Source organism: Bubalus bubalis, chromosome 12, assembly GCF_019923935.1.
Source record: "Bubalus bubalis isolate 160015118507 breed Murrah chromosome 12, NDDB_SH_1, whole genome shotgun sequence".
NCBI lineage: Eukaryota > Metazoa > Chordata > Mammalia > Artiodactyla > Bovidae > Bubalus > Bubalus bubalis.
In genome coordinates, this window is record NC_059168.1 from 66,000,238 (window position 1) to 66,015,423 (window position 15,186).

The following is a 15,186-nucleotide window of genomic DNA, read 5'->3' on the forward strand; positions in this document are numbered from 1 at the left end:
TCTTACCAAGCCATCACATTAGTATTCTACTAATGCTAGCAAAGTAAATAGCAGCTACTTTCATTGATGGCTCTCCTAAATCAAATGATTTATCATGGCTACACAAAAGAGCTGAGTTTCAACTCAGGAACCACAGAAGGATGGATTCATGCCAAAATCTAAATTCTCTTCCAGAAAGGGCTCTGGTAAAGAAGAGTCCTCTTCCAAAACAAATCCATTTGTAAATCCTAAATAGAGTCAGCATTAAGTCCACAATTGAAGGATAGCCTTCTTTTTCAAAGCTTCGTGCAAGATAGAGAATTTTTTTCTCTAATTAAACAGTTAGCTGACTTCTCTTCCATCTTTATCATGACAGATGGATGCTTAAATATAAGTTTTGGGATTTAATGTTCATTTTAAACTGTATTACTTTATAGCTTTAAAAGGTATTCCAGTCATTACTATAACTGCTATACATGCAAAATAGATTATAATAATGCGAACTGAACTTGAATTTTAGAAGATAAGAGTGGAAGAAACAATAACTTTTAGGCACCTTTTGACACTCAAAAACAGACTATAAGATGATCTGTCTCTCAATTCTACAAACACAAACGCTCACAGTGAGCAGACAGGAAGGAAGGCCAGTAACGCAATCAGGAGTGCTGAGGACTCGAACACTTGAGCGCAAAGGCCCACATGAAGAAGGCAGATGCTACAAAGAAACCTAAGACTGTATTCTTATGGGAGGCCGACCCAGTGTCTCCAGATTTTCTGATTTTCCCAGAGAAGCTGGAAATTCAGGTTTCATGTAAAATTTCATCTTTGTTAACACTTACATTCCCACCAATAGTGCAGGAGTTTTCCTTTTCTTCACACCCTCTCTACCATATGTTATATGTAAAGTTTTCGATGATGGCCCTTCTACCTGGTATGAGGTGGTACCTCATTATAGTTGGTTTGGGTCTGTTTGTTTTTTGCATTTCACCAATAGTTAGTGATAGTGAACATTTTTTCATGTGCCTGTTGGCCATCTATTCTTTCCATTTTTATCATATTGTGGAGGAAGATGATATGGACTTTTTAAAACTGGATTCCCTTTGCAGATTTTTAGAATATATTGCAGGGTCAGTGACTAATTTGACAGGCATTTTATTTGCTGATAACACACCCTGAGTGCTTAAGAAGGGTAACCTGCAAACAAAATCATGACCCAACCAGAGTACAAGGAATTCTCATTCCAGTCTCATGATGGTGCTGGATTATTTTGAGCAAATAAACAGCCTTTGGAAATAACTGCCTGCTCTGGAGTCTTGAAAAAATCACCAGTCTATAGGTTTTAGAGAAAGGCGACAAGAAATTCTGGGTAGTTGAGTAAGGAGGGAAATGATCCTACAGTGCTTATCTGCCTTAAGTTGAAGGAGCCTCTTAGTATCTGCATGTGTTATAAATAATATAATCGCCTCTGTGCAATTGGATAGTGCTAATGGAGCCAGTGAAGCCCACAATATATAATATTTATTTGAAAGAGAAAATGATTTCATTTTCATTTTATTTCTAGTACAGCCAAGCATTCGAGTAGCACACGATGAGCCTTTCAATTACATGTTTAATTCATTCAGATGATTTGAACACAGCAAGAAGATCTTAATCCCAGGGATTCTTAGTGAGAACATCCTTAGGTTAATATCATTCTCAAAGGCTTCTTGGATTGGATTTTACTTAACACCATCTCACAGACTGAACCATAGAGGCAAAAAAAAACCCAGCAAGCAATAGCAAAACTTTTCTCCACTATGTCAGTTCTTCAGAGATGGCTGCTCAAACCTCCCAGGTCAGACAAGCTCTCAAGCTGAGCATACACTAGAATCTTGTATCTCTCACATACCTTTTAAAAAAATATTAGTACAGTTTTATTTGACCAATAAACAAATCCAGAATTATAATGAGAATGTTCAATACAGCTTTATCGGTAATTAATTAATTTTGTATACAAAAAAATTAATAAGCAATATGGAAGATTTTAATAACATGACTAGAAGACCTGATGAAATTGTCATGATTATAATACTATAAGCTAAAACTATAGTAAAGAGTGCATAGAACATTTGAAAAACAAGATTATGTTGTTATCTGTAAGACAAATCACAAATTTCAAAAAATATTATGTGGAATATTTTTTCTGGTTACAGTAAAATGCAACCATAAGTCAGTTTAAAGATGTTTTTAAAGTGCACATATCATAGACAGCTTTTTGTAAGGTAAAATAAACTTTATTATTTAATTTTTATTAATGCTATAAAATCTTTTTAATCATGTAACAAAATCATTTGTACCTTTTTTTTAGATTCCACATTTAAGTGGTATATGATCACATTTGTAACTAAAGAGTCTTTTGTATCATCATTTGTAATTGTGTAGCGTTTACACACTAGAATGTAAAACCCAATGTTGTCAGAGAATGCATCTGGCTTATCATCAGTGCCCAACACAATGCCTGACTCCTGATCAGTGCTTGATACAACTTGGTGAATAGTCTGCAATACAGCACTGTTTATTCTGGAAAAATAAATTAGAATTATAATTTCTGATATAGATACATTTTTACTTACATAAAAAGAAATCCATGGATTTGTTTTCCAAAACACGTATAAAACAATATAAATACCTATGGTAGTACTAGAATGTAGGGCTTAAAAGTGTTAGACAAGGGACTCCCCTGGTGGTCCAGAGGTTGAGACTTTGCACTTCCACTGCAAGTGTTGCAGGTTTGATACCTGGTCAAGCAACTAAGATTCTGAATGCTTCCCAAATGCTGTGTGACATAGCCAAAAAAAATTTTTTTAAGTGGGGATCTTAGATGAACATGAGCAAGTTACTTACCTCAGTGAGCATTAAAAGAGGAGCTATGAATAATCTCAAGTGTGAAGGGCTGTTAAAAGGATGAGTGAGAAAATTGACTAAATAAAATAACTAAAAATAATTTTTAAAATCTCAGCAAACTGTCTGAGATATATACCAACTGCATGATAAATATTAGCTGTACTGAAGACTACAACCTCATTTTATGGAGAAAAATATATCTGTGTATATATAAACAACTCAAAACTATTCAGATCAAATTATTAACATGAATATGTTTGATATTAGGATTTTAGAGTTTTTTAATTTTCTTTTTATACTTCTTTTTTATTTCTGAACAATAAGGCCATTTTAATTTGTGGGTGGGGATAACAACTGAGTTTTCTACTGTAGCTTTAGCTGTCTGACCCTTTATTACAAAGCAGAAAATTCTGGAGATGGTTTTCCCAGAAAATGATCTCAGACACATTTAAGTGAGTGAGGAAGATCAAATGAAGGTTTCAAATGGCTGACTGAAGTAAAGTGTTTGCCTGGTCACATTCTCCAAATTCCATTGATGTGACTGAGAAGTGCACAAACATAATAAATTTTAGCAGAGCTGAAAAGCCAAGAGAGTGGCCACTAACACATCAGAACCTTGAGAATTTTCTAGAAAAAGCAAGTGGAAACATATCTGAAGAACTCAGAATTCCATAAAGGCAGTGAGAAGTCCTCCAAGGAATAACTGTAAACAACCATATGATCAGAGGCAGTAGGGACAGAAGGTCTAGGACTAGGCCTGGGTCCCTTTGAGACTGTGGAGAACTGTGTTCCTGCCCAGGGAGAATGCCAGATGCTGGCTTTGACCTCAAGTACAGCTCCATAACATGGACATTTTGACACTGGAGATTCTCAGAGTAGGTACTGGGGCCAGAACAAAGCAATTTCCTAAATACTGTAGGCTACCCCAAGGGAAAATTGTAACCTTCATCTGAAGACAAACTACTGGTTGACCTAAAAGGGAAGTCTAGTCCACTGGGACCCATAACTGTTCTTCATTCCAAAAGAAGCACCAACACCTCCAACCAGAACTGTAGTGATCCCAAGAGAAACAGGAATTTCATTTGCGCTAGGAAAACACATCCGAGCTATCAAGTGTGTCTGTTTATGTGCACTTATCCAAAATTACATAGTGCCATGAAGTATTGTCAAACATTCTATGGAAATTGATAGCTGACAGAGTGAAGGGAAGGTGAATGAGAAAGGGAAGGAGGGAGAAAGGAAAGAGGGAAAAAAGATGGCTGTCAATTGGAAATTAATTTGCTTAGAAATTAATATTGACCTTTCTATCTTTTTTTGGTCATAAGTTGTCTGATATAACTGTTTCCATCCTTTGTTTGCAATGTTTCTCTGTCATTGTGTGTGACTCTTGTATACATCAAATAACTGGAATTTATTCTCTAACTCAATCTAAGTGTCACTACACTTAATAGACTATTTTGATATAACCACCTTTATTTTGATTACTGCTATTTGATAACATCCTCATTCCTGTTACCCTTTTTTTCTATGAGCTATCATTGTGCTGTTTTTCTTTTTTCTTCTTCTTTTACTTTTGTTGATTAAAGAAGTTTTTTGTTTCCTTTTTTGCTCTACTGGTTTGGAAATAACATGTTATAGTTCCACTTTTCTCAAGATTAAATGTATGCTAAACACAAGTATTTAAAATGTTTTAATTAAATATTTTTTAAGATTGAAAAACAATTTATACATAGAAGCTCCTCTTGAACAAGGCAAGATGCCTATCATGCTTTTGCCACCTCCTATGTTTGTTGAACGGAGAAGGCAATGGCACCCCACTCCAGTACTCTTGCCTGGAAAATCCCATGGACAGAGGAGCCTGGAAGGCTGAAGTCCATGGGGTCTCTGAGAGTTGGGCATGACTGAGGGACTTCACTTTCACTTTTCACTTTCATGCATTGGAGAAGGAAATGGCAACCCACTGCAGTGTTCTTGCCTGGAGAATCCCAGGGATGGGGGAGCCTGGTGGGTTGCCATCTATGGGGTCGCACAGAGTCGGACATGACTGAAGACTGAATCGACTTAGCAGCAGCAGCAGGAGCATGTTTGCTGAAAACATTTGATTTTCTGTTTCCTGTTTTTATTATTACTGCTACTGCTAAGTCGCTTCAGTCGTGTCTGACTCTGTGCGACCCCATAGATGGCAGCCCACCAGGCTCCCCCATCCCTGGGATTCTCCAGGCAAGAACACTGGAGTGGGTTGCCATTTCCTTCTCCAATGCATGAAAGTGAAAAGTGAAAGTGAAGTCGCTCAGTCGTGTCCGACCTTCAGTGACCCCATGGACTTCAGCCTTCCAGGCTCCTCCATCCATGGGACTTTCCAGGCAAGAGTACTGGAGTGGGGTGCCATTGCCTTCTCCATTAGGCCTCTATTTACTAATAAACCATTTAAAACTGCCAAGTAGGGTTTGGCATCGAATTTAATGGCATTAAAATGTAGGGCTTATTCAGAAACTACAATGAGGGTTCAAATTTAGGACATTTACTATTGCAACTTACTATATTACTGAGTAAATAAAATTTCCTTAACTTGATAAAAGGTGTTACAGAAAACATCATACTTCAGTGTGAAATAGTAGAGGCATTTGATTACAATTCAAACCAGAGAAAGATGCTACACAACAATTATTCTGGAAGTTCAAATCAATGCAATTAGATAAGAAAGGTGAATAAAATTAATAAGTATTGGAGAAAAAGAGATAAAATAGTTGTTATTGTCAGATGACATTAGCTATTTTTTTAAAAGCAAAAAAATTAAACCAAAAAACATAGAGAACAATAAGGAAGTTCAGTAAGGCAGTGAATTACAAGATTAACATTAAAAAAAAAATTAGCTTTGTATTCAAAAAAAAAAAACTAATAGAAATTACAATGAAATCTCAAAGTGTCCAGAGGAACAAAAACTATGAAATAGCTAGAAATAACCAAATAAAGAGATGCACAAACCTTCAGAAAAAAACTATTTTACTAAAGTACTAAAAAAAGCTTTTCCAGATAAATGGGAAAACTAACTTTCATAAAATATCAATTATCTCATACTTAATTTATAAACTCAGAGAAATGCCAGTTAAAACATCAACAGTGTTTTTAAGGGAACTTGAAAAGCTGTATCTAAAGTTCACATAAAGGAACAAGTGCACAAAAATATCAAGGTGATAAATATCAGTATTTTATAGGGTGTTATTCACATGATACTAAATGATGAAAAGGATATCTTTGGGGGGTTTTAGTTCTAGAAGTTCTTGTAGGTCTTCATAGAACTGTTCAACTTCAGCTTCTTCAGCATTACTGGTCAGGGCATAGACTTGGATTAATGTAATATTGAATGGTTTGCCTTGGAAACAAACAGAGATCATTCTGTCATTTTTGAGATTGCATCCAAGTACTGCATTTTGGACTCTTATTGACCATGATGGCTACTCCCTTTCTTCTAAGGGATTCCTGCCCGCAGTAGTAGATATAACGGTCATCTGAGTTAAATTCACCCATTCCAGTACATTTTAGTTTGCTGATTCCTAAAATGTTGAAGTTCACTCTTGCTATCTCCTGTTTAATCACTTCCAATTTGCCTTGATTCATGGACCTAAATTCCAGGTTCCTATGCAATATTCCTCTTTACAGCATCAGACTTTACTTCCATCACCAGTCGCATCCACAAATGAGTGTTGTTTTGCTTTGCTTCCATCTCTTAATTCTTCCTGGAGTTATTTCTCCACTAATTTATTTAGTGTCCTATCTTTTGCCTTTTCATACTGTTATGGGGTTCTCAAGGCAAGAATACTAAAGTGGCTTGCCATTCCCTTCTCCAGTGGACCACGTTTTGTGAGAACTCTGACAAAACAAGACCAAGAGCTGACTGTGGCTCAGATCATGAACTCTTTATTGCCAAGTTCAGACTGAAATTGAAGAAAGTAGGGAAAACCACTAGACCATTCAGGTATGACTTAAATCCCTTATGATTATACAGTGGAAGTGACAAATAGATTCAAAGGATTAGATTTGATAGAGTGCCCGAAGAACTACGGACGGAGGTTCATGACATTGTACAGGAGGCAGGGATCAAGACCATCCCCAAGAAAACAAAATGCAAAAAGCCAAAATGGTTGTCTAAGGAGGCCTTAAAAATAGCTGAGATAAGAAGAGAAGATAAAGGCAAAGGAGAAAAGGAAGGATATACACATTTGAATGCAGAGTTCCAAAGAATAGCAAGGAGAGATAAGAAAGCCTTCCTCAGTGATCAGTGCAAAAAAAAAAGAGGAAAACAATAGAATGGGAGAGACTAGAGATCTCTTCAAGAAAATTAGAGATACCAAGGGAACATTTCATGCAAAGATGGGCTCGATAAAGGACAGAAATGGTAGGACCTAACAGAAGCAGAAGATATTAAGAAGAGGTGGCAAGAATACACAGAAGAACTGTACAAAAAAGATCTTCACAACCCGGATAATCACGATGGAGTGATCACTCACCTAGAGCCAGACATCCTGGAATGTGAAGTCAAGTGGACCTTAGAAAGCATCACTATGAACAAAGCTAGTGGAGGTAATAGAATTCCAGTTGAGCTATTTCAAATCCTGAAAGATGATGCTGTGAAAGTGATGCACTCAATATGCAAGCAAATTTGGAAAACTCAGCAGTGCCCACAGGATTGGAAAAGGTCAGTTTTCATTCCAATCCCAAAGAAAGGCAAAGCCAAAGAATGTTCAAACTACCTCACAATTGCACTCATCTCACACACTAACAAAGTAATGCTCAAAATTCTCCAAGCCAGGCTTCAACAGTACATGAACCATGAACTTCCAGGTGTTCAAGCTGGATTTAGAAAAGGCAGAGGAACCAGAGATCAAATTGCCAACATTTGTTGGATCATTGGAAAGGCATAAGAGTTCCAGAAAAACATCTACTTCTACTTTATTGACTACACCAAAGCCTTTGACTGTGTGGATCACAACCAACTGTGGAAAGTGATTAAAGAGATGGGAATACCAGAGCACCTGACCTGCCTCCTGAGAAATCTTTATGCAGGTCAAGAAGCAACAATTAGAACTGGACATGGAACAACAGATTGATTCCAAATAGGAAAAGGAGTATGTCAAAGCTGTCACCCTGCTTATTTAACTTATATGCAAAGTACATCATGCAAAATGCCAGGCTGGATGAAGCACAAGCTGGAATCAAGATTGCCGGGAGAAATATCAATAACCTCAGATATGCAGATGACACCACCCTTATGGCAGAAACTGAAGAACTAAAGAGCCTCTTGATGACAGTGAAAGAGGAAAGTAAAAAAGTTGGCTTAAAGCTCAACATTCAGAAAACTAAGATTATGGCATCTGGTCCCATCACTTAATGGCAAATAGATGGGGAAATAATGGAAACAGTGAGACTTTATTTGCAGGGGGGTGGGGGGGTGGGGGGCTCCAAAAGCACTGCAGATAGTGACTGCAGCCCTAATATTAAAAGACGTTTGTTCCTTGGAACAAAAGTTATGACCAACCTAGAAAGCATATTAAAAAGCAGAGACATTACTTTGCCAACAAAGGTCCATCTGGTCAAGGCTATGGTTTTTTCCGGTAGTCATGTATGGATGTGAGAGTTGGACTATAAAGAAAGCTGAGCACCAAAGAATTGATGCTTTTGAACTGTGCTGTTGGAGAAGACTCTTGAGAGTCCCTTGGACTGCAAGGAGATCCAACCAGCCAATCTTCAAGGAAATCAGTCCTGAATATTCATTGGAAGGAGTGATGCTGAAGCTGAAACTCCAATACTTTGGCCACCTGATGCAAAGGACTGACTCATTTGAAAAGACCCTGATGCTGGGAAAGATAGAAGGCAGAAGGAGAAAGGGACAACAGAGGATGAGATGGTTGGATGACATCACTGACTCGATGGACATGAGTTTGAGTAAGCTCTGGGAGGTAGTGACGGACAGGAAAGCCTGGCCTGCTGCAGTCCATGGGGTGGCAAAGAATCAGACACAACTGAGCAACTGAACTGAACTGAAACAATGAAATTGAATACAGGTTCACAACCAAATGCAAATTTAGTATTATGACCATAAGAGGGTGAACTACATAATAGATGATTTGGGACAAATGGTTATCCAATTGGGAAGAAGTTATAAAGTCAGATTCTTACACTATATGCAAGATTAAATCCTGGTTAGATTAAAGATCTTACTACTAAAAAGTTGTCAGAAGAAAGTTTGAAATAATAACTTTATAATTTGGGGGATGTTTTCCAAAGCCAAACAAAAAATGTATGAATCATAAAAGGAAAATTACCGATTTGATGATTCACAAATTTAAAGCATCTCTGAGGCAAACAACACCATAAGCACGCTTTAAAGTAAAGCAATAAACCAACAAGAAAGATTTGCACCATAATAAAGTCACTCTCTGTTCATAAACAGTGCCTACAAATTGGTAAGAATGATATTTCTAAAAAGGAAACCAGATATGATTAGGTAATTCACAGAAGAAACACACATGACAGATAAGAAAGGATATTCAACCTCACTAGGAAATACAGAAGTGAATATTAAAGCAATGTAATGATACCCTTTCTTCCCTCAGAATGGCAAAATCTTTAAAGATTGAGAGTATTTATTTATTAGAAAGAATGTGGAAAAATGGATAAACATATACTGGGGTAGGAGTGTAACTCATCATAGGCTTCTTGGTGGCCACCTTGACAATATCTGGTCAAACATGCAGACAATGGGTTCTTCTACTTCTGATTTCATGAAACACACACAGATGGCCCACGCCAAGCCACGAGCACTAGAATATTCGATGATCCTTGTTCATTTGGATTCAGTCCAATGGCCATCACTCTGAAGACAGTTATGACAAAGGTCCTATAATGCGGTCACAAAGACGATGGAAGCAGGGCCAGATGGACCCAGGCAGAAAGATGTCTAAGACACACCAAGAGAAAAAACAAATCACGGAACAATATGAATAGCTGGATCCTTTTACCTTTTTTAAACTACATACAAGTATGTCTTATATCCATATATAAATACATAGAGAAAATTCTGAATGATAAAAACCAAATGGTTAGCAATGGTTTCCCATAGGGAAGAGACTGGCATCCAGGAAAGAAATGAATGGGTGCTTTCATTTTTCATTCTATATACATCTGTACTGTTCAAACTTTTACAGGGACCAAATAGTCACATGTTACCTCTATAATTTTTTAAAAGAAATTAAGATCAAATAGCACCAAACTTCCCTGTTCTGTCACATACTTTGAAAGGAACTACTTGCTGGGTCCTCTCCATAGAACTGACATACACGGGTAAGGCAGCTAAAATCACCTGGTATTGTGAAAAGAGTTTAAAATGCACTCAGTGAACAAAAGCTATACTCCAAGCTTGATCTTGTTTTCCTGGTTTATTTTCCCAACGTCCCACATGTGTTTGCATCTGACTATTTTGTGGATGTCTCTGTGAGCACCCTTAAACCCTGATAGAGAATATCAGTAAGTATCATGAGTAGTAGAGAGTCCTGAGTCTGGGGCTCTGGGATCCAGACTGCTCAGGTCTGTTCAGTTCAGTTTAGTTGCTCAGTCATGTTCAACTCTTTGCAACCCCATGGACTGCAGCACACCAGGCATCCCCGTCCATCACCAACTCCTGGAGTTTACTCAAACTCATGTCCATTGAGTCAGTGATGCCATCCAACCACTTCATCCTCTGTCGTCCCCTTCTCCTCCTGCCTTCAATCTTTCCCAGCATCAGGGCCTTTTCCAATGAGTCAACTCTTCGCATGAGGTGGCCAAAGTATTGGAGTTTCAGTTTCAGCATCACTCCTTCCAATGAATATTCAGGACTGATTTCCTTGAAGATTGGCTGGTTGGATCTCCTTGCAGTCCAAGGGACTCTCAAGAGTCTTCTCCAACACCACAGTTCAAAAGCATCAATTCTTTGGTGCTCAGCTTTCTTTATAGTCCAACTCTCACATCCATACATGACTACTGGAAAAACCATAGCTTTGACTAGATGGACCTTTGTTGGTAAAGCAACGTCTCTGCTTTTTACTATGCTGTCTAGGTTGTTCATAACTTTTCTTCCAAGGAGCAAGCGTCTTTTAATTCCATGGCTGAAGTTACCATCAGCAGTGATTCCAGAATAAGTCTTAGCTTCTCCACACTTGTCTTCTTAATCTGCAGAATTCAGTGGCTGGCCCAGTGCTGTCAGAGACCCTTTGCAGCTCTTAACATTTAGGGTGCCTTTGCCAGGCTCCCTCTCTTTTCCACATCCTAAAGGCACTGGGACAAGAAAGTGTGAACACTTGCCCCCTTCATCAATATGAATCATTGGGATTTGATTATATGTCTATGCGGGGCCAGGGGCTGATGAGGAATTAATGACTTATGAGTCTGCTGCCAGATTTTACAGGGAAAACCATTTCATTTTCCCAACTGCACCTGTTCATTTGGAAGTCATATGGATAGTTCCAGTACTCTTGCCTGGAAAATCCCATGGACGGAGGAACCTGGTGGGCTGCAGTCCATGCTAAGGGTCAGACATGACTGAGCAACTTCACTTTCACTTTTCACTTTCATGCACTGGAGAAGGAAATGGCAACCCACTCCAGTGTTCTTGCCTGAAGAATCCCAGGGACGGGGGAGCCTGGTAGGCTGCCGTCTATGGGGTCGCACAGAGTTGGACACGACTGAAGTGACTTAGCAGCAGCAGGGGGCTCTCTGTGAGGATCTGCTGTGGTTCCTGGCCAGTGATCACAGTGACCCACAGTTCTGAGCCAGAAACTAACACAGTATTGTAGATCAACCATACTGCAATTTTTAAAAATAAAATAAAAATAGAACCAATGATACAACAAATATCTATATAACCTCTGTTTTGTCTCCACACATCCACCTCCCCACCCCATGACAGCATTGCTCTTCCTACCAACCAGTTTTAGTCAATATCCCAATTTTTTTTTAGTCATTCATAATTTCCATGTTTTTCTCAACAGTTTTACTAAATATGCAGAATTATCTTTTAAATTATCTTTTTTTCATAAAATCCTTAAGAGGATTAAATGAGATAATGCTTAAAATCCTTAGCACAGTGTCTGACACATAGCAAGTATTAAAAAATGTCATCTATTATGCTGATTCTTTTAAATTTCCACTAATGTAATGCAAAAGATCCTTCATTTATTCAGTTGTTCACCTCATTCATTTCTTAATCGCCTAAGATTAAGATGGGTCATCTCTTCTCTCCCATGATAGATGCTATAATGATATACAGTTTGGGGTGAAATTTTTTATCTTTTTAAATAATTATAGATGCACAAAAAATTGTAAAAAGAGTATAGGGAGGTTCTGTGTACCCATCCTCCAGCTCCTACTGACATTTTATATATCTACAGCACATTCTCAAAACCAGGAAATTAACACTGGGATGATACAATTAACAGGACTACAAACTTTCTTCAGATTTCACCAATCTTTGCATGGACTTTTTTTGGGGGCGGGGTGGGGAGTGGTATGTCCTTGCCTCCCATGACATTTTTATCCTGTGTGTAGATCTGTTTAAGATCCAGACCTGTTCTGTCACCACAAAGGAATTCTCTATGCAATCCCTTTAGAGTCACACCCTTCCTACCTAATCCCTGGCAACCACTGATCTGCTACCTATCTCTAATTTTGTCATTTTGAGAATGCTCTGTAAATGGACTCATACATTATCTAACTTTTTGAGATAAACTACGAAGTTTTACTGGAGAAGGCAATGGCAACCCACTCCAGTACTGTTGCCTAGAAAATCCCATGGACAGAGGAGCCTGGTAGGCTGCAGTCCATGGGGTCCCTAGGAGTCGGACACGACTGAGCGACTTCACTTTCCCTTTTCACTTTCATGCATTGGAGAAGGAAATGGCAACCCACTCCAGTATTCTTACCTGGAGAATCCCAGGGATGGGGGAGACTGATGGGCTGCCATCTATGGGGTCGCACAGAGTCGGACACGACTGAAGCGACTTAGCAGCATGCAGTTTTACACTCATGGGAAATTGACCCTACATCCTGACTCCAGATTTCTTGGCTGGGGAGAATTTCTTGCCTAGATTTTTTAATTAATTTTTATTGGAGTATAGTTGCTTTACAATGCTGTATTAGTTTCTGCTGTGAATCAGCTAAATGTATACATATATCCTCTCTTTTTTGGATCCTCCTTTTTTGGATGGGAAGGAGTATAGAGTTCCTGAGCTATACAGTAGGTTCTCGTTAGTAATATATTTTATACACAGTATCAATATTATATATATGTCAATCCCAGTCTTGCAGTTCATCACACTCCCATTTCCCCCTGCCACGCCCCCGTTTCCAAGTTTGTTCTCTCCATCTGTGGCCTTGACTATTAATAGATTTTTACTAAGAATGAATTCCATCTTCAGGTCATGCAGTGTTTCAGTGTCTTGAGAATCTGTTCAAACTTTGAAGATAAAGAATTTAACCACTAGTTAGAATTTACCAGGACTTTGGAGGGTGTTCATGAGGGATCCGGAATGGGAGGGAGGGAGGAGAAGCAGAAAATAGCCCTGCAACTAGATATTTGGGGTCCAGGATATTTGGGCATCCTGACATGAAAACCATAATTGATGGCAAGACCATTCAGTTGCTGCCTGTGCTGAAAACTAACAAACTTGGAAGAGGTTTGTCTATAAATGTCAGAAATGAGTTTCAATGGTTTGCATCAGTCCCTCACCCCCAACTGACCAAAAAAGGGGATCGTTTGCAAATTGCACAGTAGGCCAGGAAAACAGTCTGAAAACCCTTTCAATCAGATATTTGGGAAGGCGCTTGTCAAAAAAACCACCTTTGCCAAGTTTCCAGGCTGCTCTTTTGCAAGCTCACTTTTGAAGACACATCACAAAGCAGGAAGTGGAAGGAGAAACATGTTTTATTTTGTGATACAATGAAGTCCTTTGTCCAACAAATAGATGCGATAATATCACTGTGTTGAATCCACAAAACGCTTCTCCAAAGAGGTTGTGGCTGCTTTTTCAACTTTTGCACCTTCCGTCTGGTTGAGAGCACCAAAAGAATGGTGCTAAAAGCCTCTTTTCAGATACTTCAGGGGCATTCTTTTGTTTGAATGTACTTTCCCTTTCCCACCCTGTCCCTGGCACCAAACACAGCCTTACAAATCGGCTCAGACTGGCAGGCCGGATGAAGTCAGCAGGGGCTGTGCCAAGTTCCTCTCCAAACTCTGCTCACTCACGCTCTCTCCGCATAGAAAGGGCAGCCTGACTGCTCTCAGAAGCAGAGCTTTGTACACATGCCAAGGGGCTCTTGGGGAGAGCTAAAGCAGAGATCCTCCCACGTTGATTTTACCTAGACTGTGTCAGACAGAGCAGAACACCTTGCAAATTACCACATTTTCTCTTTACTTAATATTATTAATAGAAGCTTTGTCTGATTCTGCAAAAAAGCTTTGTCTGATTAATAGAAGCTTTGTCTGATTCCTGAAAGGACATTCCAAATGAAGATGTGTTTCTATAAGCCAGCGACACCCAAAATTCCTTAATATGACAAACCGTTTACTGTCTCCTACTAGATTTGAGAGACCACACATGAGAGGGCTTCAGTTTTCTAAAACACACAAAAACGTGTGAAAATGTAAAGACATGAATTCCAGTGGCATTTCTCAATTGCAGGTGTATGGATTTTTAGGCACCACAACTTTTAATTAGCTCGGCTGTGTGGTTTAGAACAGTGGTTCTCAACTGGGGCAGTTCTGCCCCCCAAGGGACGTTGGGCAATATCTGGAGACATTGCTGGTTGTCACAACTGGGTGGAGAGTGTTACTGGCATCTAGTGGGTAGAGGTCAGAGATGCTGCTGGCCATCCCAAGATGCACAAGACAGCCTTCCCTGCAAAGACTTCCTGGTCCTAAATGTCAATAATGCTGAGGGTGAGAAACCTGGTTAAAGGAAAGCATGACACCTTTGAAGTCAGAGACCCTGGATCTGAATCCTGCCTTTATCTTCAATCTAACCTATCCAAGCTTTGATTCCTCTTCTGTAAAACTTGGAAAAGGCCCTGATGCTGGGAAAGATTGAGGACGGGAGGAGAAGGGGTCAAAAGAGAATGAGATGGTTGGCTGACATCACCGACTCAATGGGCATGAGTTTGAGCAAACTCCAGGAGCAGTGAAGAATAGGGAAGCCTGGCATGCTGCAGTCCATGTGGTCACAAAGAATCAGACACAACTTAGTGAGCTGAACAACATGTAGATGAAAGAGTGAGTTTTCATGAGTATTTATT